Below are 25,164 nucleotides of genomic sequence, written 5' to 3'. Positions count from 1 at the left end.
ATGAGGGTCCTCAGCGTAAATGTTATTTACTCAAAATGCAATAAAGGATATTTGATAATTTTTCTAAACCAGACATCCCTGTAATCTTCAGAGGCAGCAGTGCTCTTTGATGAGATGTCACTCCCTGACATTTATTAAGGATAGTAATTATCATACAGGTTGTGAAACTCAGCAACATGTTAAGCAATATGCAGATATAACAAAATTAAATTACATAGGTGAATATACGTATGTGTATCCGCCCAACCTGGCTCTTATAAATGTGGCTCCAGGAGTTAGGTTTAGTCAAGCAGTCATCACAGGAGCTTTTCCCAGAGCCTGAACAGGTAAAGTAGAAGACACATGTTCTTTACTTACTTTACCATTGGTCTGCATTATTTTAATGTTGTTTCTGTGTCTTCTGTTATCAGTGACTTGTGGTATCTTCAGCTTTCATCAGAAGAGACATGGGCTTCTTCAAATTATCTGCTGTCTTCTTGCTCTCACGTATGTATTTCAAACTCTCATGCATGTGATTTTATTTTCATTGTTTAGATTCTGTAGAAGGCAAATAATGGGAATGGTCTGCTTGCAAATGCTGTAGTCATTTATTTTAAAATTTTCACAATTATTTATAAGGGAAGCCAAATTGAAGACACAATGAAGGATGTGTGTGCTTTATGGCTACTATAAAGAATGAGAGCTCATAGAGAGTAATGTGTCCATGCACATTCTCAAGAAATATTAAAGGTGTAATACAGACCCCTTTCCCTGTAAAGACTATCAGTTGAGACAAGATTAATTCAACAGAATCAGAATTTGACTAGAGATGAGTGAATCAATTTCTTAGAATCTAAATTCGACCCAATATTTTCGAAAATTCCGATTCTGATTTGCTTATTTATTTTCCCAAAAACCCAAAGAAAGATTGCCTGGCCTATAAGAGTTCTCACACCTACTAGTCCCCCCGTCCTCCCAGACCAAGACCTCTCACCTAGCTAGGCTAGATCTATCTGCTCTGCACTGATGAGGGGCAACCACCCTGTAACAGTTGTGTCCAGATGAGATCCAAGTTTTGCTTCAAGGCCTGTTTAAAAGATGAAATCCTGAGTTTTCCTTTTAAAAGGAAAGCTAATTATCATTTTCCCAGAAACCCAGAGAGGCAATACTTAGCCTGTACAACTCCTCACACCAGCTAGATACTTTCCATAAGGAGAATCTCTCTCTCTATCTCATTTCCATACCTTTAAAAGTACTTTCGATTCTGGATGAGTTGGAATGAAACTAATTTTAAAATATTTGCTCATCCTTAAATTCGAACTGAAATCCAGAAAGAATTTTAATTCTATAAGTGATTCAATATGAGCTACAAATTTTTCTGGGAGATTTGAGTACAAATTGAATTAGATGGTTGATTCAGTAAAGTCAGACCTAAAATAAATTGACAGAAATGTTCTCATCTATAACGCTAATGGTAATAAGATAGTTTTGCTAACCCTATCCTCTGTTGATATTAAGATGAGTGTCCTGGCTCTGTCCTTTAATGATGAGATTTCTCAGGTGACCCAGCCCTCTAATGATAATGGGATGACCATGATAACCTCACCCTGATAATGATAACCCATGAATGTGCCAATCCCACCCTATAATAATAGGATGACTGTGCTAACCCTACTTTCCAATAAAAAATAGATAACTGTACTGGCCCACAGGCTTAATCAGGGGTATACATAAAAATCATTGGGCCCCATAGTAAGAATCTGAATAAGGCCTACATGTCCAGATGCGCCAGATCCAGCACTGTTGTGATTTCCGTAGTTGTTTTCCTATGACAAAGCAGAACGTCACCAGCAAGCGTCACTAGCTCCAGGGTCGGACTCGCCCACTAGAGTACCATAGGTGGGTCCAAGTTCTGGTGGGTCCAAGCTCTGAAAATAATGGACCCCTAATAAAACTTTAAAGTGGTTGTCCAGTTTATTCATATCGGTGACCTATCCTCAGTATAGGTCATCAATATCAGATCGGCGGGGAGTCAACTGCAGGCACTCCCGCTAATCAGCCGTTTGAAGGGATGGCAGCAAACTGTACCAGCGCAGCCTTCCCTTCATTGTTTACCTGCTCACCATTGCAACCGCAACGGTGATCAGTGTGATTACACCTTCAATGGGACGGCTCCTTCCTATACACTTTAATAGGAACAAGTTGACCCATAGAAGTGAATGGGATGGCTTACTTCTAATTACACTGATCACCACTGTGGGTGCGAAGATGAGGAGGTAAATAATTAAGGGAAGGTTATGCTGGCATGGTGTGAAGCCTTCTTTTAAGACTCAATTCAGACGTCCGCACTTTGGGTCTGGATCCATTCCATTCATTTTCAATGGGGACGGAAAAGATGCGGACAGCACACAGTGTGCTGTCCGCATCCGCCTTTCCGGTCAGCGGCTCCGCTCAAAAAATAAAACATGTCCTATTCTTGATGCAGCTGCGGTCAAGAATAGTCATTTCTACCGGGGTGCCGGCCTGGTGTTTTGTGGATCTGCAAAACACTGAAGACGTGTGAATGGACCCTTAACAAGCTGATCAGCGGGGGTGCGGGCAGTTGGCTCCCCGACGATATGATTTTGATGACCTACGGTATCCTGAGGATAGGTCACCAATATGAATAAACCGGACAACCCCTTTAAGGTTCTATATACACAGAGGGTGAGCCCTCAGAATCATTTCCTCTGGCGGGCTTCCGTGATGTCTTACATTTAGATAATTTTCTATGCCTAAACCAGGCGTAAAAAATGATGAATGAGATGGTTTTGTCGGCCCTTCCCCTTCCTCCCACATGCCAGGTCTAAAAAAGGGGGCATGGCATGGGCGGGGAAGGGCACTGGTTTAGGCGTAGAAAATTGTATAAATGTAAGACAGCAAGAAAGATCAGCAGAGGAAATGATTCTGAGGGCTCAACCTCTGTGTATATAGGACCTGAAAGGGGGAAGAAGTTGCCAGTCTATAAAACAAAGCTGAAAAGTGACAAGCTATTGTATGTGCTCCGATGACCAGTGCAGAGAAATTTCAGAACACTTAAAATAAATGGTCACCTTAAAAAAAACATAATGGTTATAATAAAAAAAACAATTTTAAATAATATTTCATTTTTGGATGACACTTGCGTTTAAGAGATGTTTTACTTTATTTTTTTTTTGTATTTGTTTTTGTAATCAAGTGTGTCATATTGTGTGGGTGCCTATGGGGGTTTACTGTGTATGTTCCTGGCAAAGAAATGGCCACAAATCTGCTCTTTATGAAGGTTTATGTGAGACACCGCCATTGATCGGCTGTGCTTTTTATTTTGGGGTTACCTATGTTGTGGAAATTTTATTATGTGGACATTTTATCTTAGGATGTGTGTGTGTTTTTAAAGATTGTCATCTGTCTCCCTGTGTCGGATTTAGCCAAAGAACGCTCTAGCAGAGGGTATTTGGGTTGAATCGGGACCAGTGGTAAAACCGTCAGTATGAAAACCTTCTCATGGGCTTGGAGACTTGTTCTCAGTGTGTAGGGGGGTGTTTGCCGGTTTGTGAGCACTAAGTGCAATGCACTGGGCTTCTTCCCTTCAAATGTCTATACACATTAGAGAAGTGAAGTCTGCATAACGAGAGATACATATTATACCTCTGCTGCGTCTTCGCTATCCCTTTCTGGATACATATCTGCTTTTAAGGCATGCATATCTGCCTTGTCAGTATACTCGTACCGTATACTGACAATAGCCGTAGCAATGTCTCGCAGATAATCTCAAACCTATAAGAACCAGTAGAATGATCTTCATTAGATACTGGTCACTTTTGAGCAGTATTGAATGGGATCCATGCTGACAGTGATGGGGGGTGGGCGGCCACCTGGCTGGTCAGACAATGAACACGACTCATCCTTTCCTTATACAGGGATGCGGTGTGTGCATTGTCTGTCCAGCCACATTGATTGCCCCTCCCTGTCCTTTGACAAGGCATCACTTCCTGTATGTCATTACTTCCTGTGTCCTTGTCCTGGGCCAGCCCCTTTTACACCTTTTGTGAGTAAATAAAGGAAACAGACTGGGCAGGGAGGAGAGGAGTGCTCAGAAGAATTCAAGCAAGATGGTAACACCTGTGTCTGCCTCTGACTGCGGCTGAAGGAAAGGGGGTTTACAACTATTAATATTTCTACAACACCTACCTTCTGATAAACATGTTTGTGAGCAGGTGATAGAACTTTCTTTAATCTTAAGGGAACCTATCACATCAAGGATGCAGTACAGTCTGCCCGCAGCATGGCATCCAGCAGGAGGAGCTGAGCCGATTAACAAATATGTCATTATTGTTTGAAATGTCTGCTCTCTGACTGGTTCCCTTTACATGTCTCAGTCTGTCAGTACCAGAGCCCAGAACCCTTTCCCATTCGGTTCCAGCTCATGTAGCAAATAGAAAAAAGTCAATAGAAACATTGCAAACTTTGTAACATTTGTATTATTCTGTTTCCATAGTCTTGCTGTGGGAGGTGCACAGTGACAGCAAGCCAAGTAAGTAGAACAGGACATATATCGTTAAGTATGTGAATTTAAAAGAAAAATGTAGGAAAATTTAAGAATAATATGCTGACAGGTCCACGCCTCATTCATTTTTCACAAATGCAATGTTTTGGACATGAGGGGAATTTTTTTTTTATCTTCTGGGGTATGACAATGCCGACGGCCTTGCTGAATAACCTCTCTGACAGGACTCTCGAGGCTGAACAAGACATCATGTTATCTCCTTTTTACAGATTTTATTAAGCCCTTTGTAATCTTCAAACGCTACAGCTGTCCCATCAGATTTGTATTTTTTAAAGCCCTTTTTTTGGTGAATGCCATAGGGAAAAAAAATTACGTTACACCTCACTGGGCAGACTAGATGGGCCAAATGGTCATTATTTGCCGGCACATTCTATGTTTCACATCCCATAAAACATAAAATCAATCTATGAGATTGTCGGAATGGTAAGCTCCATTCTATCTACAGATCTCTCTGCCATATACGCTGCCACCTGCTGGTGAACCAGGCATATAACATGCAATACAACAAATAACAGTTACATAGCAATAATAGAAATGCACAGTGCAAAGGACCTAGAATAAATGCACAGATGACATTGTGGTTAGCCCATTAGAGACAGTAGCCGGGTGTAGGAATGGCAATACCACTCTGGGGTATTAAACTTGGTATCGTTCTTAGCCCCATCGAACTAAGAAAAAAAGGTTTGGCTCCTGCACAAAAAAAAGCACTTTCCAAACTATATGTGAACAGCACAAACCCTGAAATGCACACAATAAACTAACTCACCCTGTCCTGTCCCTAGAGCTAAAACCTATCCAGTAATTAAATCTACATAACTAAAACTATCTTCCCGGTCCCTAACATTGTCACTGTTATGGCCCATTTACAGTCACCAACTTAGAGAGCAATTATCGAGAAGGAACATTTCCTTTCCAATAACTGCTCCTCAGAAGAGGTGAGAGCTACATTTAACATGCAGCAATCACCTCCACTGTATGAGGAGAGGTGATCACTTCTGCCATCGCTCAACCCCATGAAATTCATTGTTTCTGGGCAGCAGATCTAGGGTTACACAGCACTGACCAGGATGACTTAAATACAGATTTCAGGCAATGGACAAGTTTTTGTTCTTTCATGGGGTGATCGGCACCACCTTTACAATGGTTGATTATCGGGAATGAGCAAGTTCACTTCCGATAATCTGCTTGATAATGGTCTCCGCATAATTAAGACCGTTAACTGTCTATCTTGTGTGTCTACTGTAAGTGCTGTGTCTATGACAGACATGACATCAGCGGCTGAGATCAGAGTGGGGTCTCTCCTTTGGACCTTACATAGAGCAGTCAATATCCTCCCTCCTGATTGGCTGTAAGGCATTATTGGCAAGCGGTGGTCCTGCCCAGGGTCATGTGATCCTCAGTCTTCATCTTCCCTGCCGTTTTCCCCTCACAGATGTACTGAATTTAAAATGAGAAATTGCGAGCGCTGCTCCACGTGATTTGTTTCAAACTTCAACTTTGTCATTAGAATTTTACAAACTTCAAAATGAATTTGGTTCGATTAAAAGTGATTCGCTCATCTGATTGGTTGTTGATATAATCATTATTTTTGGTATTCTTCTTAATTTCTACATATTATTTTTATTATTAGATATTATTACTATGTCATCTTATTATTATCATTCTTATTATATACTTCATCTTCTGCTTTTACTTCTTCTTATTATTATTATATTATTAGAATTATTTTTCTCTTATAATGATTATCATTATTATTATTATTCCATTTTTCTTTTAAATTGTTTTGTCTATAAGCTCATGGTAAGATAAAACCAGTTAACTCCCAGTTCATTTCCCTCTCGTCCAGTTTTGTGTCCTCCGAACAGCTCTCCTGGAGCCGTTTCACCGTGTGCAAAGACCTGCGCCAACTTCTATTATCCTCCTCCAGATGTTTGCCCTGGGAAGCCAATTCAATCCTGTAAATGTCACGACGAATTCCTGGCTCAGGTCGGGACTTCTGGGAAAACTGTAAAGTGCGTCAAAAAAGAAGACTGCACCTGTGGTCCCAACCAGCACTATGACCCCTGCGAATACAATTGCCAACCAACATGTGAAGAACCAATAGTCCGAGCCTGTATAAAAATGTGTGTTCCAGGATGTGTCTGTGATAAGAATTATTTTCAATCGGGAAAAAAGTGTATAAAGCTAACAGATTGTAAAAAAAATTAACTCAACCCCACTATTCTGCAGCCAGTATTAGGCTCTGAGAATCAATGGAATTATATATGTTTAAATGTGTATAGCAGATGAAGCAGAGCTGAACGTGCTACTAAGCTGCTATTTCTTCCATCCACTGTGATACTGTAAATGTTCCTGTAGTTCTATGGAAGATCCACATCATAGTATCATCAGCAGTTAGCAGGTTGAGCTCTGCTGGATTCCTGAAGGCTCATCCTCCATCGTATCGCTGCTTTGCTTCTGTAAACGCAATAACTGGATGCATTAGATCCCAGTAAGTGTGCGCAATAATGCCGCTATAGCTCATCTTTCCTGATACAATGTTACAATAAAAGTCACCTTTAAGGAATGAAGCCGGATGTCATTTCTAACCGATATTGAAAGAGAATTTCTCGTTTCACAGTATTTCCATAAATGAGAGATGTTGCTTAACCTCTTCTCGAATTCTGCTCTACATGTGCAGCAGATATCAGGTCTCTAACCACTGAATGGTTAAAGACCTGGAAGGTCCAGTCAGAGATCGCAGCTGGGCGCTAATCGTGCAGCTGCGGTGCTGGGGGCGCGCTGTCAGCAGGGTGCGCCCCGTAGAGAAGGCAGGGACCGTTCCTGGGTGTCCCTGCCTTCTAGATGGCTGAGCGAGCGCTGTGATGTCCTGTCCCAGCTGGAGACTGCAGGAGCTGCACTGAGGCTCTACGGCGTTATATACTGCTGTACAGCCTCTCTGGGGGGTCTTGAATGACCTTATGGGGGGGGGGGGGAGTGTAACATAAAAAATAAAAACCTTCACATGTAAAAGAATCAAATCAAAAAAAATTCCCCTATTTAGGGTGGGTTTTCACCAGCGTTATACATTCCGTTAGAGGGTTCTATTATAACAGTTATAACGGAATATAATAGAATTTAAGGACAGAATGCAAGATGGAAGCCTTTAAGAGGCATTCTGTTTTCCTTTGTCCTAATACATGTCTTTGGGCACAAATAACGGTTCGGTTTTGTTCCGTTATACATGACGGAAAAAATAGTTCTGTCAACAGGACTTTTTTTTCCTGTCATGTATAACGGAAACAAACGGAACCGATATTTGTCCCCATAGACATGTATTAGGATGGAGCAAAATGGAAAGACTCTTAACCTCTTAAGGACACAGTCCGAGTCTTTAAGGACACAGGGCGTACCTGTATGCTCTGTGTATTTCCGATCACCGACGTGCGGTGATCGGAACAGAGTGCCTGCTGAAATCATTCAGCAGGCACTCTGTGACAATGCCGAGGGGGGTGACAATGCCTGTGACCCCCCGTATCGGCGATCGCAGCAAACCGCAGGTCAATGCAGACCTGCAGTTTGCTGCGTTTCCGGGTTATTCGGGTCTCTGGTGACCCGATAACCCGGAATAGGATGGTGATCAGTGGTGTTTTAATACACCACTAATCACCATCCTTAGATCCTGAGAGGTGATGGTGACATCACCTCTCAGGATCGCTTCCTATTGGCTGGACAGGCGGACGGGGGTTAACTTCCCCTTGCTCTCCTCCTCCACACTACTTCCTGGAGTAAGAGAGAGAGCAGCGCGTCGTCCAGCTCCTGAGCCCAGCACCCCCACTGAGCCACCATAGTGCCATCTGGCACTAAACAGGTACCTAGGGACAGGTTAGGGAGAGCTTAGATTAGGCAGGGAGACTCAGGGTAAGTTTAGGGGGAAAAAACTAAAAAAGTTTTATTTTTGCGTTACCCTGATCGCGTTTCTGGGGTCCACAGCACACTCAGTCGACTACAATCGGTATATGGGAGGAGTCAATCTCTCTGATTAAGCCCTCAAGCCATATAACGCCATGCACAAAACCTGGGCATGGTACAAAAAAGTTGCGGTCTTCTTGGTACAGGTTGCCATGTACAACTCTATTGTGCTGTCCCGGAGCGCTGGCAACACAGGGAAATTCCTCCAGTTCTATGAGGCAGTCCTCAAGGCCCTGATCTTTTCTGACCGGGAAAGAGCAGGCTGGAGTACCTCGGGAACTGGAGGTGCCTGGATCGTTCCTGGCCAGCACTTTCCAGGTGTGGTCCCCCATACTGGAAAGAAGGGACGGTCCCAAAACAAGTGCAGAGTGTGTCACAGGAGGGGGATACGGAAGGACACCACCACTTAGTGTGACACGTGCCCCGATCATCCGGGCCTCTGCATTGACTGTTGCTTTAGGGAGTACCACACTTCCATGGAGTACTTAATTTATAATCCCCTTCCCAAATTTTAATTCTTTTTAGCCACTGACAATCACCAAGAAAAAAATAAAATAAAATAAAAAAAATACTATGGTTCTCAGACTTGAGACACAAACAAAAATTGTTAAAAAAAAATAATGATATTATTTTGTAAAACTAAAATAAATAAAAAAAGTGTACATATTAGGCTACTTTCACACTAGCGTTCGGGTGTCCGCTCGTGAGCTCCGTTTGAAGGGGCTCACGAGCCGACCCAAACGCAGCCATCCAGCACTGATGCAGTCTGAATGGAGCGGATCCGCTCAGACTGCATCAGTCTGGCGGCGTTTAGCCTCCGCTCCGCTCGCCTCCGCACGGACAGGCGGACAGCTGAACGCCTGGCCGTGCGGAGGCGTGCGGATCCGTGCGGATCCGTCCAGACTTACAATGTAAGTCAATGGGGACGGATCCGTTTGAAGATGCCACAATGTGGCTCAATCTTCAAGCGGATCCGTCCCCCATTGACTTTACATTGAAAGTCTGGACGGATCCGTCCGAGGCTATTTTCACACTTAGCTTTTTTTTTGCCATTTTAATGCAGATGGATCCGTTCTGAACAGAGCCTCCGTCTGCATTATTATGAGCGGATCCGTTCAGAACGGATCCGTTCAGAACGGATCCGCCCGAACGCTAGTGTGAAAGTAGCCTTAGATATTGGTGTGTCCGTAAGAATCTGCTCTAAAAAACTACCCCATAACCTAACCCCTCAGATAAACACAGTCACAAAAAGTGTAATAGCAAGCGATCAAAAAGTCATATGCACCCCAAAATAGTGCCAATAAAACCGTCCTCTCATCCTGCAAAAGATGAGCCCCTACCTAAGATAATCGACTAAAAATAACTCAGACTATGTAGATACTAAAATGTTTTTTTTTGTTTAAAAAAAGATATTATAGTGTAAAACCTAAAAACATTTTAAAAAAGTTGACATATTAGGTATTGCCGCATCCATAAGAATCTGTTCTATAAAAATACCCTATGACCTAACCCCTCAAATGAACACAGTCCAAAAAAAAAAAATGGTGCCAAAACAGTCAAATTTTTCATTTTAATCAATTTTTTCAAGTAACAATGCAAGGGTTAACAGCCAAACAAAACTCAATATTTATTGCCCTGATTCTGTAGTTTATATAAACACCACATATTTGGTCGGGCGGGCAGGCGGCCTGGCGGTAAACAGTGAGAAGGCCGCGGCGCTGCTGGAGCGGCGCTTCCTTCTCAAACAGCTGATCGGCGGGGGACCCGGGTGTCGGACCCCCGCAGATCAGAAGCTGATGATCTATCCAGAGGATAGATCATCAGTTAAATGAAAGTGCAGAACCCCTTTAACCCTTTAGGTGTTTCTCAAGAGTTTATGGCAAATGGAGATGACATTTCATAATTTCTATTTTTTGTAACCTTGCCTCACAAAAATGTAATATAGAGCAACCAAAAATCATATATACTCTAAAAATATTCCCAACAAAACCGTATCACCTTATCCCGTAGTTTCCAAATGGGGTCACTTTTTTGGAGTTTCTACTCTAGGGGTGCATCAGGGGGGCTTCAAATGGGACATGGTGTAAATAAACCAGTCCAGCAAAATCTGCCTTCCAAAAACCATATAGCGTTCCTTTCCTTCTGCGCCCTGCCATGTGCCCGTACAATATTTAACAACCACATATAGGGTGTTTCTATAAAACTACAGAATCAGAGCAATAAATATTGAGTTTTGTTTGGCTGTTAACCCTTGCATTTTTACTTGAAAAAATTGATTCAAATGGAAAATTTGCCCAAAAATTGAAATTCTGAAATTTCATCTCCATTTGCCAATAACTCTTGTGAACACCTAAAGGCTTAACAAAGTTTTCAAAATCAGTTTTGAATACATTGAGGGGTGTAGTTTCTAAAATGGGTGGTTTCTATTATGTAAGCCTCACAAAGTGACTTCAGACCTGAACTGGTTCTTAAAAAGTGGGTTTTGGGAAAAAGATTTGCTTCTAAACATCTAAGCCTTGTAACATCCCCAAAAAATAAAATGGCATTCCCAAAATGATCCAAACATGAAGTAGACATATAGGGAATGTAAATTAATAACTATTTTTAGAGGTATTACAATGTATTATAGAAGTAGAGAAATTGAAACTTTGAAATTTGATAATTATTCAAAATTTTTGGTAAATTTGGCATTTTTTTAAAATAAAAATGATTTTTTTTTACTCCATTTTACCAGTGTCATGAAGTACAATATGTGACGAAAAAACTATCTCAGAATGGCCTGGATAAGTCAAAGCGTTTTAAAGTTATACACACATAAAGTGACACTAGTCAGATTTGCAAAAAATGGCCTGGTCCTTAAGGTGAAAATGACCCCTTAAGGGGTTAAAGGCTTCCGTTTAGCACTCCGTCTTAAAATTCTGTTTCTACTCTTTTACTGTATAATGGAACCTATAACAGAATTCCGTAATGCCAACGCAAACCCGCCCTAATTTATTGAAACATTTTTAAAAATAGAAAAAAAATAATAAATAGACATATTTGGTATTGCTGCGTCCATAATGAACATGATCTACCTCATCAGGTGAACACCATGAAAACAAAAAATAAACATTACACCTCACAGGCCATAAAACATAATATCAATCGATCAAATGGTAAGTTCCATTCTATCTAAAGATCTCTCTGCCATATACGCTGCCACCTGCTGGTGAAACGGGCATATAACATGCAATACAACAAATAGCAGTTACATAGCAATAATAGAAATGCACAGTGCAAAGGACCTAGAATAAATGCACAGATGACATTATGGTTAGCCCATTAGAAACAGTAGCCAGGTGTAGGAATGGTAATACCACTTTGGTGTATTACACTTGGTAACGTTCTTAGCCCCATTGAACTGAATGGGGCTGAGCTGCAATACCAAGCATAGCCACTATACAATGTACGGCGCTGTGCTTCGTGAGCTGCAAGAAGGTCGCAGTTCTCACATGAGCGCTGGTGCCTTCTCAAAACAGCTGATTGGTGGGGGTCCTGGGTTTCGGACCCCCACTGATCAGATACGGATGATGACCTATCCTCAGGAAAATATGGGTAATGTAAGAAGGGGAACAAAGGGAGTCCGCTGAGATACAGTGAACCACACAAGAATGAACGCAGGGACAGTGAGCTGTGTGAACCAATATAACTTTACTGACTATATGCAATACAACGTACACCGTGATCCAGCCGGACCACAGGGAGTGAGGTGCGCTCCGGTGTACTGAAGTGGTTGTACAATCTCTCTGGGTTGCTGGCAACCCAAGTTTGCCCACAGCGGGACCCCAGCCGGGAATTCCCTAATTTAGGTACTGTATCTTTAAGGATTTATATTTTGCCTAATTGCCGCTAAATGCAGCAAGATTTTCTAACCAAACACAGAGAACCCGAACCACTAGAATCCAACACCAAATTTGGGGTCTGTGTACCTGGGATCCAGGCTGAGGGGCACTGTGGCTCGCAGAGGCCAAACACAGAAAAAATCCCACAGTATCAATCCCGGATGCCGGTAATGCCCCCCACCCCACCTCAGCTAGACTCCCCGGAACTCCCACCTGGCAATTTGTAACTCGCACTTGCAAGTGCGCACTGACCGAGCGGAAAATGCTCCAGGCTGAGATCTCCAGTGCAAGACTGAAAAGTAGCTTGGTTTGCTTGATGGATGATCCAACGTTGTCCTGATTATAAACAAAGACTGCAAATATTTACCGGTCATCTCTTGCTCACTGTGGATGAAGCTTTGGATCTCTGGCCGATCACAGGACACCTCAGGTGAGCAACTTAGCAGACACGTCTGAATCCATTGCTCTCCAGCTGCCGACTTTCTGTCCTCCTGCCACTTCCTTTCTCCAGCCCCTCTAGTTTTTCCCAGGAAGTCAGGACACGGCAACAAAATAACAAAAGGTACAAAATAAATAAGAAGCTACTTTTAACAGTCCATTCAAATAAGAAAGCAAATCCTGTGTAGCTAAAAGATTACTTTTCTTTTTATATTAACTGTCAACATCTCACTCCATTAGTTCTTAGGGGCTGCCCGACTGAGGGCCTCTAGTGGCCAGTCACACAAACTGCATGTTATCTCATTCATAGCTTATTCAATGTAACATAGTAACATAGTAACATAGTACATAAGGCCGAAGAAAGACATTTGTCCATCCAGTTCGGCCTGTTATCCTGCAAGTTGATCCAGAGGAAGGGAAAAGAAAAAAAAATGTGAGGTAGAAGCCAATTTTCTCCACTTAAGGGGTGTTACCGAGTGTTTTACCAGTTAGTATGTACGGATGACTTGCATTATTTCTTCCCATGTGCATAACCTTACATTTGTCAGTGTTAAACCTTTTCTGCCACTTATCTTTCCAAGCCTCTAATCTATCCAGATACCTCTGTAGTAGTATACTGTCCTCTTTAACAAAACAATAGCAAAAGACAGGTGCACTCTGCAGTCTCACTAAACCCTCAAACTGATTTTAAAATTGAGAGATTAGTCAACATGTCCCACGCCAAGGTTTCTCAAGTAGCCCAGGAAAAAAATTAAAAAAAATAACGCTCTCCTTCCTGAGCCGTATGGGCAATACCAGGAGCCAGTGGGCAAATTACAGGAGCATGAGGCCGACTCGCAAACAGCTCTCCAGTTACCTCTACAGGGAGTGCAGAATTATTAGGCAAGTTGTATTTTTGAGGATTAATTTTGTTATTGAACAACAACCATGTTCTCAATGAACCCAAAAAAATCATTAATATCAAAGCTGAATATTTTTGGAAGTAGTTTTTAGTTTGTTTTTAGTTTTAGCTATTTTAGGAGGATATCTGTGTGTGCAGGAGACTATTACTGTGCATAATTATTAGGCAACTTAATAAAAAACTAATATATACCCATTTCAATTATTTATTTTTACCAGTGAAACCAATATAACATCTCAACATTCACAAATATACATTTCTGACTTTCAAAAACAAAACAAAAACAAATCAGTGACCAATATAGCCACCTTTCTTTGCAAGGACACTCAAAAGCCTGCCATCCATGGATTCTGTCAGTGTTTTGATCTGTTCACCATCAACATTGCGTGCAGCAGCAACCACAGCCTCCCAGACACTGTTCAGAGAGGTGGACTGTTTTCCCTCCTTGTAAATCTCACATTTGATGATGGACCACAGGTTCTCAATGGGGTTCAGATCAGGTGAACAAGGAGGCCATGTCATTAGATTTTCTTCTTTTATACCCTTTCTTGCCAGCCACGTTGTGGAGTACTTGGACGCGTGTGATGGAGCATTGTCCTGCATGAAAATCATGTTTTTCTTACCTTGCAGACTTCTTCCTGTACCACTGCTTGAAGAAGGTGTCTTCCAGAAACTGGCAGTAGGACTGGGAGTTGAGCTTGACTCCATCCTCAACCCGAAAAGGCCCCACAAGCTCATCTTTGATGATACCAGCCCAAACCAGTACTCCACCTTGCTGGCGTCTGAGTCGGACTGGAGCTCTCTGCCCTTTACCAATCCAACCACGGGCCCATCCATCTGGCCCATCAAGACTCACTCTCATTTCATCAGTCCATAAAACCTTAGAAAAATCAGTCTTGAGATATTTCTTGGCCCAGTCTTGACATTTCAGCTTGTGTGTCTTGTTCAGTGGTGGTCGTCTTTCAGCCTTTCTTACCTTGGCCATGTCTCTGAGTATTGCACACCTTGTGCTTTTGGGCACTCCAGTGATGTTGCAGCTCTGAAATATGGCCAAACTGGTGGCAAGTGGCATCTTGGCAGCTGCACGCTTGACTTTTCTCAGTTCATGGGCAGTTATTTTGTGTCTTGGTTTTTCCACGCGCTTCTTGCGACCCTGTTGACTATTTTGAATGAAACGCTTGATTGTTCGATGATCACGCTTCAGAAGCTTTGCAATGGGAGGAGGGAGGAGTCTGCGAGTCCCACTCAAGGCTGGCTGATATGGCACCTAAATGTGGCCTGTAGATGGAAAACATATACACCTCCAGGAATCTATATATACAAACTAAAAAGACAGGGTGGCATTAGCAGGAGGTGCTCAAACCCACATGCAGTCGTGCATATATACAGGGGAGCAAATCCTGCACTTGTGGCCCGTTGCTAATGGCGAACCCCAGCAAAATGCATACTGTGGAGGATGCCCGTGGCGAACCACAAGTACCACAATAGACATCTCACACATGGTAACAAGTGCGGAAGTCATAACCAATATAACAATATAACAAAACAATAGCAAAAGACAGGTGAACTCTGCAGTCTCACTAAACCCTCAAACTGATTTTAAAATTGAGAGATTAGTCAACATGTCCTACGGTGTAGAACATGTCTAAGCCCGGGCACCACGCCAAGATTTTTATTTTTTTGCCCCGGGCTACTTGAGAAACCTTGGCGTGGTGCCCGGGCTTAGACATGTTCTAATGCCATCCTGTCTTTTTAGTTTGTATATACTGTCCTCTTTAGTGTTAATTACTTTACACAGTTTAGTGTATACCATATTTTTTGCCCAATAAGACACACTTTTCCCCCCCAAAAGTGGGGGGGGGGGGGGGGGGAAATGCCCCTGTGTCTTATGGGGCGAATGCTTCCATTAGTTCACAACCCACCAAAAGCACACCTTTTGGTTAAAAATATTTTTCTTATTTTCCTCCTCAAAAAACTGTATTTTACTATGCAAGCCTTCTACCAGATCATTAATAAATATATTGAAGAGAATAGGGCCCAATACTGACCCCTGAGGTACCCCACTAGTGACAGTGACCCAATCTGAGTGTGTACCATTAATAACCACCCTCTGTTTTCTATCACTGAGCCAGTTACTTACCCACATACAGACGTTTTCTACCAGTCTGAGCATTCTCATTTTATTTACTAACCTTTTATGTGGTACAGTGTCAAATGCTTTGGAGAAGTCCAGATATACGACATTCATTGATTCGCCGCTGTCAAGTCTAGAACTTACCTCCTCATAGAAACTGATTAAATTAGTTTGACATGACCGATCCCTCATGAAGCCATGCTGATATGGCGTTATTTGCTTGTTTTCATTGAGGTACTCCAAGATAGCATCTCTTAGAAAACCTTCAAACACTTTACCCACAACAGATGTTAAACTTACCGGCCTATAGTTTCCGGGCTCTGTTTTTGCACTCTTTTTGAATATTGGCACCACATTTGCGATGCGCCAATCCTGTGGAACACTCCCTGTCAGTATAGAGTCTGCAAATATCAGAAATAAGGGTCTGGCTGTGACATTACTTAATTCACTTAGGCTACGGGGTGTATGCCATCTGTTCCTGGCGATTTGTCTATTTTAATCTTTAAGTTGCTGATGTACTTCTTCCTGGGTCAGACAGGGCACTTTAAGGGTCCATTCACACATCCATGCAAAACATGGACACCTGTAATGTGCGATCCGCAATTTGCGGACCGCACATCACAGACACTATAATAGAAAGTGCCTTGAAGAATAGGACATGTTCTATTTTTTTCAGGAACGGAATTGTGGATCCAGAAAAAAAAAAAACAGATCCAGAAAAAACAGATGCTGATCCCGAAAATGCGGATGCGGATCCCGAAAATGCGGATTTGCATCCGTCCCAGCCCCATTGAAAGTGAATGGGTCCGCAAATTGCGGAACTAATGCGGACCCAAATTACGGACATGTGAATGGACCCTTAATGTGGAATTTACTTTTACATTCTGCATTTAATCTGACAGTTTATTTTGCTCAGTGAATACATTGGAGAAAAAAATATTTAATAGCTTTTCTTGCTCCTCATCGCTCTCCGCAACTTCCCCCTCATTGCTCTGTAGAGGGCCGACACCTTCAGATTTATACTTTTTACTAGAGGTGGTACGACAAGATTCGAGGGATTCGTGGACTCGAATCCCGACCTATTTAGTAAAATTCAAATCCGACAAATCCCGACAACGGGGACTGGTGCAGTCCCTGTATTCTAATGCACTGTTGTTGTTGTAAAATTATTTTTTATTGCACTTTTACACAAACAATTCACAATAACATAAATGCTGTCACACTGGGCATTATAGAAAATCTATCAATATACAGACGTGGACAAAATTGTTGGTACCCTTTGGTCAATGAAAGAAAAAGTCACAATGGTCACAGAAATAACTTTAATCTGACAAAAGTAATAATAAATTAAAATTCTATAAATGTTAACCAATGAAAGTCAGACATTGTTTTTCAACCATGCTTCAACAGAATTATGTAAAAAAATAAACTCATGAAACAGGCATGGACAAAAATGATGGTACCCCTAACTTAATATTTTGTTGCGCAACCTTTTGAGGCAATCACTGCAATCAAACGCTTCCTGTAACTGTCAATGAGACATCTGCACCTCTCAGCAGGTATTTTGGCCCACTCCTCATGAGCAAACTGCTCCAGTTGTGTCCGGTTTGAAGGGTGCCTTTTCCAGACTGCATGTTTCAGCTCCTTCCAAAGATGCTCAATAGGATTGAGGTCAGGGCTCATAGAAGGCCACTTTAGAATAGTCCAATTTTTTCCTCTTAGCCATTCTTGGGTGTTTTTAGCGGTGTGTTTTGGGTCATTGTCCTGTTGCAAGACCCATGACCTGCGACTGAGACCAAGCTTTCTGACACTGGCTAGTACATTTCTCTCTAGAATTCCTTGATAGTCTTGAGATTTCATTGTACCCTGCACAGATTCAAGACACCCTGTGCCAGACGCAGCAAAGCAGCCCCAGAACATAACAGAGCCTCCTCCATGTTTCACAGTAGGGACAGTGTTCTTTTCTTGATATGCTTCATTTTTTCGTCTGTGAACATACAGCTGATGTGCCTTGGCAAAAACTTCGATTTTTGTCTCATCTGTCCACAGGACATTCTCCCAGAAGCTTTGTGGCTTGTCAACATGTAGTTTGGCATATTCCAGTCTTGCTTTTTTATGATTCGTTTTCAACAATGGTGTCCTCCTTGGTCGTCTCCCATGTAGTCCACTTTGGCTCAAACAACGACGGATGGTGCGATCTGACACTGATGTTCCTTGAGCATGAAGTTCACCTTGAATCTCTTTAGAAGTCTTTCTAGGCTCTTTTGTTACCATTCGGATTATCCGTCTCTTAGATTTGTCATCAATTTTCCTCCTGCGGCCACGTCCAGGGAGGTTGGCTACAGTCCCATGGATCTTAAACTTATGAATAATATGTGCAACTGTACTCACAGGAACATCTAGTTGCTTGGAGATGGTCTTATAGCCTTTACCTTTAACATGCTTGTCTATAATTTTCTTTCTGATCTCTTGAGACAGCTCTTTCCTTTGCTTCCTCTGGTCCATGTCGAGTGTGGTACACACCATATCACCAAACAACACAGTGATTACCTGGAGCCATATATATAGGCCCAATGGCTGATTACAAGGTTGTAGACACCTGTGATGCTAATTAGTGGACACACCTTGAATTAACATGTCCCTTTGGTCACATTATGTTCTGTGTTTTCTAGGGGTACCATCATTTTTGTCCATGCCTGTTTCATGAGTTTATTTTTTTACATAATTCTGTTGAAGCATGGTTGAAAAACAATGTCTGACTTTCATTGGTTAACATTTATAGAATTTTAATTTATTATTACTTTTGTCAGATTAAAGTTATTTCTGTGACCATTGTGACTTTTTCTTTCATTGACCAAAGGGTACCAACAATTTTGTCCACGTCTGTATAACGCAGTTACAAAGCATAATTACAATACCGTGCCAAGATACAGTTTCAGAAGTTGGTGAAATGCAGAGGAGCAAGGCATAACTGCATGACAATAAACTTAAACCAGTTATAACTGGGGGGGGGGAAGCATTCTGGGGGAAGGGGAAAAAGGAAGGGGGAATTAGAGGGAAAAAGGGTAGGGAAGTGGGTTATAATTTCTGGTGAAACACCTCATGTATTATGTATTATCTCGCTGGAGTCTGAAGATTTTGCATAAATGTAACGTAATACATAAAAGGGACATGTAGAATAGTTGTAATTTATTTCCAACCTGTACTTCAGATTAGAAAAAAATTACAACTATTAGACAAAGAAGATTATAGCACTATATTAGCTAAATTGCTGTATATTTGTTTTTTTCCTGAATATTTGCTATATTGCAATAACTATATACGAATATAGAGCAATTTAGCTAATATAGTGCTATAATCTTCTTTGTCTAATAGTTGCAACTTTTTTCTCATCTGAAGTTCAGATTGGAAAAAAAATATACTATAAAAAAAAAATAAACTATAAAAAAAAAAATAAACTATAAAAAAAAAGATTATAGCACTATATTAGCTAATTTGCTCTATATTCGTTTTTTTTCCCCGAATATTCGCTATATTGCTATATATTCTTGTTTTAGAATATTACGAATATAAAAAAAAACAAAGTTATAGCAATATTGCGAATATTTGAAAAAAAAAAACTAATATAGAGCAATTTAGCTAATATAGTGCTATAATCTTTTTTTAATAGATTTTATTTTTTTCCAATCTGAACTTCAGATGAGAAAAAAATTACAACTATAAGACAAAGTAGATTATAGCACTATATTAGCTAAATTGCTCTATATTTGTTTTTTTTTCAAATATTCGCTATATTGCTATATATTCTTGTTTTAGAATATTACAAATATCCGAAAACTGAAGTTATAGCAAATATTAGAAAAAAATTTAACGAATATAGAGCAATTTAGCTAATATAGTGCTATATCCTTCTTTGTCTAATAGTTGTAAGTTGAAAAATTCACAATAAAAATGTATTGCGAAAATTCGCATATTACACAATCATTACATTGCCGATTTTTCGAGTAAAAAAATCGTAGAATATAACGAATATTCGAATTTGCAAATATTCGACGAATATTCTAAAAAATATTCGCGAAATATCGCAAATTCGAATATGACCCCTGCTGCTCATCACTAGCAGTGGGCATGAGGATGGACTAAATTAGCGTTCTGCGTCCGACCCATGTAACAAAGGTATATGAGCCTATCAGGTTTTCTAACCGTTCAGGTAGTGGGAGGAAATTTTCTCTGAACAGATGTGAAAATTTAGGTGTGAGTTTTACCCCTAAGAACGTTATTGAGCGCGAAGTCCACTGAAAAGAGGTAAGTGTCTGTAACGCAGTCATTTCTGTTGCTGGGAGAGAGACATTTAGAACCGTAGATTTTTAAAGATTCACCGAGAAATTGGATAGTGTATGGAATGTCTGAAGGATTGCCACAATTGCTGGGGTTAGTAATTAGTATCAAAACATCATCTGCAAAGGCAGCGGTCTTATGGATTGTGGCTCCCACTAACATTCCAGGAATATCGGTATTTTGCCTAAAAGACTGCAAGAGCATTTCAATTACTAGTACAAGTAGTAACGGTGAGAGAGGGCATCCTTGACGCGTACCGTTCGTAATGTGGAACTTTGGGGAAAGGGTGCCATTCACTAAGATGCAGGCTGTGGGATCTTGGTACATAGCCATGACCCCCGCTATGAAGGTGAGAATGGATATCGGGCGGCACTGCTGTTATGGGTGCACGGTCCGCGGGTGTCCCCCAGGTACTTAATTCGAAGAAAGAACCGGCACCCGCTATGAAGGTGTCCGGAGTTGGGCGAAGCTGGCCCCCCTTCAATCGACACAAACAAAAACTCCAGTGTGTTTCGTTAGTGCTACGTTTGTGCTGTTTTGTGCCTCAAAAATTAACATTTGTGCTGCTTTTATTTTAAAGATAATAGCAATTGTTTGTTTCAAGATGATGACATCACCAGCCCCCCTACAACAGCAAAAAGACATGAAACTTGCTGGATGGTTAGTGCTACGTTTCTGCTGGTTTAAATCTCCATTCTACCTCCTTTCGTTGTCACGTTATTAACCATTTATTAAAAGGTCACCCAGCCCCCCACCACAGCCAAAAGAGACGAAACTGGGCTGGTTGGTTAGTGCTACGTTTCTGCTGGTTTGCACCATTTAAATCTACATTCTATCTCCTTTCGTTTTCGAGTTATTAACCATTTATTGAAAGGCCCCCCACCACAGCCAAAAGACACAAAACCGGGCTGGTTGGTTAGTGCTACACTTGTGCTGGTTTGTGCTTTGACAGTCACTATGTGGCCCAGAAGAAGGGACTCTGTGTGGCCCCAAAACGTTGGCTGTTTGACGCATGTGACGATTGAATAAAAAGTGCTCTACTTCTTGCACATATCATCGAGTGCTGGTGACTTCTATTGTGGACTGTGTCTGACACGGCGCCATCCATGTTGTCACTTCAAGCACCAACCTCTTACTCAAGGTCTGTCCGCTGTACGGAGTGCAGGTGATTTGGGATTATTAGCTGCTTGTAGTTCCCAGTTACCATTTGTTAAGAGTAGGTAGCAAAGGTTTTAGCTTGAGATAATCTCCTTTTTTATGCACTTCCCATGGACCCGTGCAGTTACCGTTTAATGAAGACTGAAAAAGGCAGAACTTAATATGGAGATCTCTATGGTTTTTGGTTTATTTGTTCTTCATTTGTCATTGATTTTCATGAAAACTTTATGATCTACAGTTTGTAAAATGATTTGTGGAATAAAAATGTTTAAGACACATTTTACGCTTCTACTTCTTGATAGTTAGTATTTATTGTTCTGTCTGTAGCTATAATCATTCTTACCTCCAGTGATGTCAGTCCATGGGGGGGGGGGGGGGGGCTGGTGATGTCATCATCTTAAAAAAATAAAAAATAAATTGCTATTATCTTACAAATAAAAGCAGCACAAATGTTCATTTTTACAGCACAAACTAATCACTAACCAACCAGCCCGGTTTCGTGTCTTTTGGCTGTGGTGGGGGGCTGGGTGACCTTTGGTGACCTTTTAATAAATGGGTAATAACTTGACAACAAAAGAAGATCGATTGGAGATTTAAACGGCACAAACGTAGCACTAACCATCCAGCAGGTTTCATGTCTTTTTGCTGTTGTAGGGGGGCTGGTGATGTCATCATCTTGAAACAAACAATTGCTATTATCTTTGAAAGAAAAGCAGCACAAATGTTCATTTTTGCGGCACAAAACAGCACAAACGTAGCACTAAAGAAACACAATAGAGTTTTTGTTTGTGCCAATTGAAGGGGGTCCAGTTTTGCCCAGCTGGTGTCCGGGATACCGAATTTGACCAAAGCTTGCGACATAAATAACCAATTTACCCTATCGAACGCTTTCTCATCATCCATACTGAGAATGGCCAACGGTGTTCGCGTTTTATTAGCTATTTTCATAAGTTAAATGATTCTGATTAAATAGTTTTTTCCCCTCTCTACCGGGGATAAAACCGACTTGCTCTGCCGAAATAAAATCCGGTAAGTATGTTTTTAACCGATTGGCCAGCATTTTCGCTTACAGTTTTAGGTCATTATTTAAAAGAGAGATTGGTCTGTAATTCGAGGTTTAGGAATTATAGAAATCTGTGCCGATACCATATGACTGGAGAAAGCTGCACTTTCGCGTGCTTTGTTACAGACATTTAACAGTCTGGGTAATAGAACCTCTTAAAAAGTAGAATAATAAAGAATCGGAAGTCCATCCGGGCCTGGACTTTTGTTAACAGGGGAGTTTCTTAAAGCTGTTTGAAGTTCAGACAATGTAAAGAGGGAATTTAGTTTGGCCACCTGAGTCGTCGTTAGCGAGGGTAGACTCAGTGTGTTCAGCCATGACTGTATGTGTTTTTTCCTCAGGTCATTCTAAGCGGGGGTTAGAATATTTCGCAGATTATATAACTGTTTATAGTAGCTGCAAAATTGTTCAGCAATCAAGTCTGTTTTATGGACTAGCTGTGAGTCCGGAGATTTAATATGGGATATATATGACACGGCCTTTCTCTTTTTAAGTCAAGAGAACATTAGCTTTGAGGCTTTATTGCCATGGGCATAATATTTGTATTGGGTTGATAAAAAAAGTTTGGCTTTATTAGCATTTAATATGTTTTTTAATTCGGATCTCAGGGTCTCCAGATGTGCCAAAGTGACTTCATTCAGCGATCTTCTATGTGGCATTTCTAATCTAGAGATTTCCAATGTAAGCTCTGCAATTTTTTTCTGTTTTAGTTTTTTTGTATACGAGCCTAGAGCAATCAAGTGACCTCTAATGACAGTTTTGTGTGCGTCCCAAAGTGACATAGGGGATATATCTACAGACTCGTTCAATCGGAAATATTCCTCCAGCAGACCAGTCAATTTCGAAATGTGAGGGCTACGCAATAGCGTCTCATTGAGTCTCCATCTATATTCTGCCTTTGGCATATTAGGTATAGTAAAGGAGATGATAACCGGGACATGGTCCGAAAAAAGAATACTCCCGATCTTTGAGCTAACACAATTACTAAGAGATTGCGTAGGAAGAAATATATAATCCAGTCTATGGTATGACTGGTGGGCCGCTGAAAAGAAAGTATAATCTTTTTCATTAGAGTGCATTGCCCTCCAGGTATCTATTAAACCGCATTGAGACAAAGCGGTATTTATTTTGTTCAAAGATATTTTTGATAATGTCGAGGAACCCGATGATGAATCTAGGTGGGGCACCAATGTAACATTGAGGTCACCGCCTAGAACGGCTAAGCCTACTGCAAAATCTCCAAACTTTGCGATGGCGTCTGGGAACCACGCAGCTTGACCAGTGTTGGGAGCATAGACATTACCAAAGGTAAACAGGTCAGGGCCTATTGTGCCTTTCACAAAGATGAATCTACTATTCTCATCTCGTAACGTATCATGATGCAAAAAAAGGGTATTTTGATGAATAGCTATACTGACCCCTTTAGAGGCAGCCATAGGGGAGGGGTTGTGAAACCATTGGTTATAGATCAAGTGAGATAGCTTAGGAATGTGATTTGTGCGAAAGTGGGTCTCCTGAAGTAGGGCTACTCAAACCTTTAGTTTATGCAAGTGCTGACAAACTTGACTCCTTTTGGTAGGAGCATTCAAACCCTTAATGTTATACGTACAAACAATTAGGTTAGCCATAGTCGGTGAAGAATATGGACAGGGCTATTTGCCATTCTTGTTCCAGCGACATGTGATGTAGGTCGAGGTGAGGGTAGGGCAGCGGATGGGGGGAGGGAAGGAAAGGCCCCACAAAAGGAAGTGGAGGGTGGAGGAAACAATTGCAACAAATAAACAGATAACATTTCTTAACGAATAAAGTCCAATTGATGGACATGTGTACTTGGGGGAGGTGTCAATCTTGGGTGACCAAGAGACCCTTTGAGCCCGCTATTGTGGGAAATAAACTTACATTGTATAATCTGTAATAAAGAGTGCAAGGGGGAAAGCTGTAATGGAGAGGAGGCAGGAAAGTAAAAGATGAGAGAGATATAAAAAGATGAGAGAAATAAGCTGCAGTATCGGCCACAGACACTAGATGTCGCTCTCTAACCACATATCATTAACATTGCGATTTACACAAGTGAATATATATCGAAGATATCCAAATCTTCAGTGGCACAATAGCTTAAGCGGTGAAGAAGAAGACTGCCTTACGGAAGGAGCAGGTGAAGGAGAAAGGTAATAAAGAGGACAAGAGAGATATATAAGCAGGGTAGGAAAAATAATAAGAAGGAGAGAGACAGAAAGGAGACCAGGCATTGATGTCCATATGCTTGTCTCTCATGGCTGACGCGACCCATCATTAAAGTGACAAGAGGGTCGACATCTCAAAATTTCCAAAGATTGTCACCGTACAAAAGTTTGTCTTTCATTTAGTAAAATGTCGAGGGATCCTCTTGGGTCTCCGTTGTTTAGTAGAAATGTCCTTAACAGGTAAAGGTGATAGTTCAGACACATTTTGCACCGAACACCAATCCGGAATATCCAGCTCTTGTATGTCCAAAGCTTCACAAACTCTTGACAAGTCTGCATGGCTCCTAACCACTTGTTTTTGGAGTGGGGTATTAATCAGGAAACCAAACGGGTGTAGCCATCAGTACGTTAGTTTCTTCTGGTGTAGGACTTCTAGAAGGGGTTTGAGATGTCTCCTCTCCTCAGGGTCATAGGTGATAAGTCCTGATAGAGCGCCACTACAGAGCACTCAATCTCTACTGTCTTGTTCGTTCTTGCGGCAGCCATGATCCTC

The 25,164-nt window shown here is 41.3% G+C and overlaps 1 long non-coding RNA gene across 1 annotated transcript; it reads left to right on the top strand.

Annotated features, from left to right (window-relative positions):
• Positions 1 to 246: 246 nt before the first annotated feature.
• Positions 247 to 7,130, top strand: LOC122926990. The gene is made up of 4 exons (XR_006387742.1): positions 247 to 326; positions 411 to 486; positions 4,496 to 4,531; positions 6,411 to 7,130. It is a non-coding gene; the product is annotated as an uncharacterized LOC122926990 (long non-coding RNA).
• Positions 7,131 to 25,164: the final 18,034 nt, after the last annotated feature.

Source organism: Bufo gargarizans, chromosome 2, assembly GCF_014858855.1.
Source record: "Bufo gargarizans isolate SCDJY-AF-19 chromosome 2, ASM1485885v1, whole genome shotgun sequence".
NCBI classification, from domain to species: domain Eukaryota; kingdom Metazoa; phylum Chordata; class Amphibia; order Anura; family Bufonidae; genus Bufo; species Bufo gargarizans.
The sequence above is the reverse complement of the archived record's forward strand: the minus strand, read 5'-3'. Positions and strand labels throughout refer to the sequence as shown.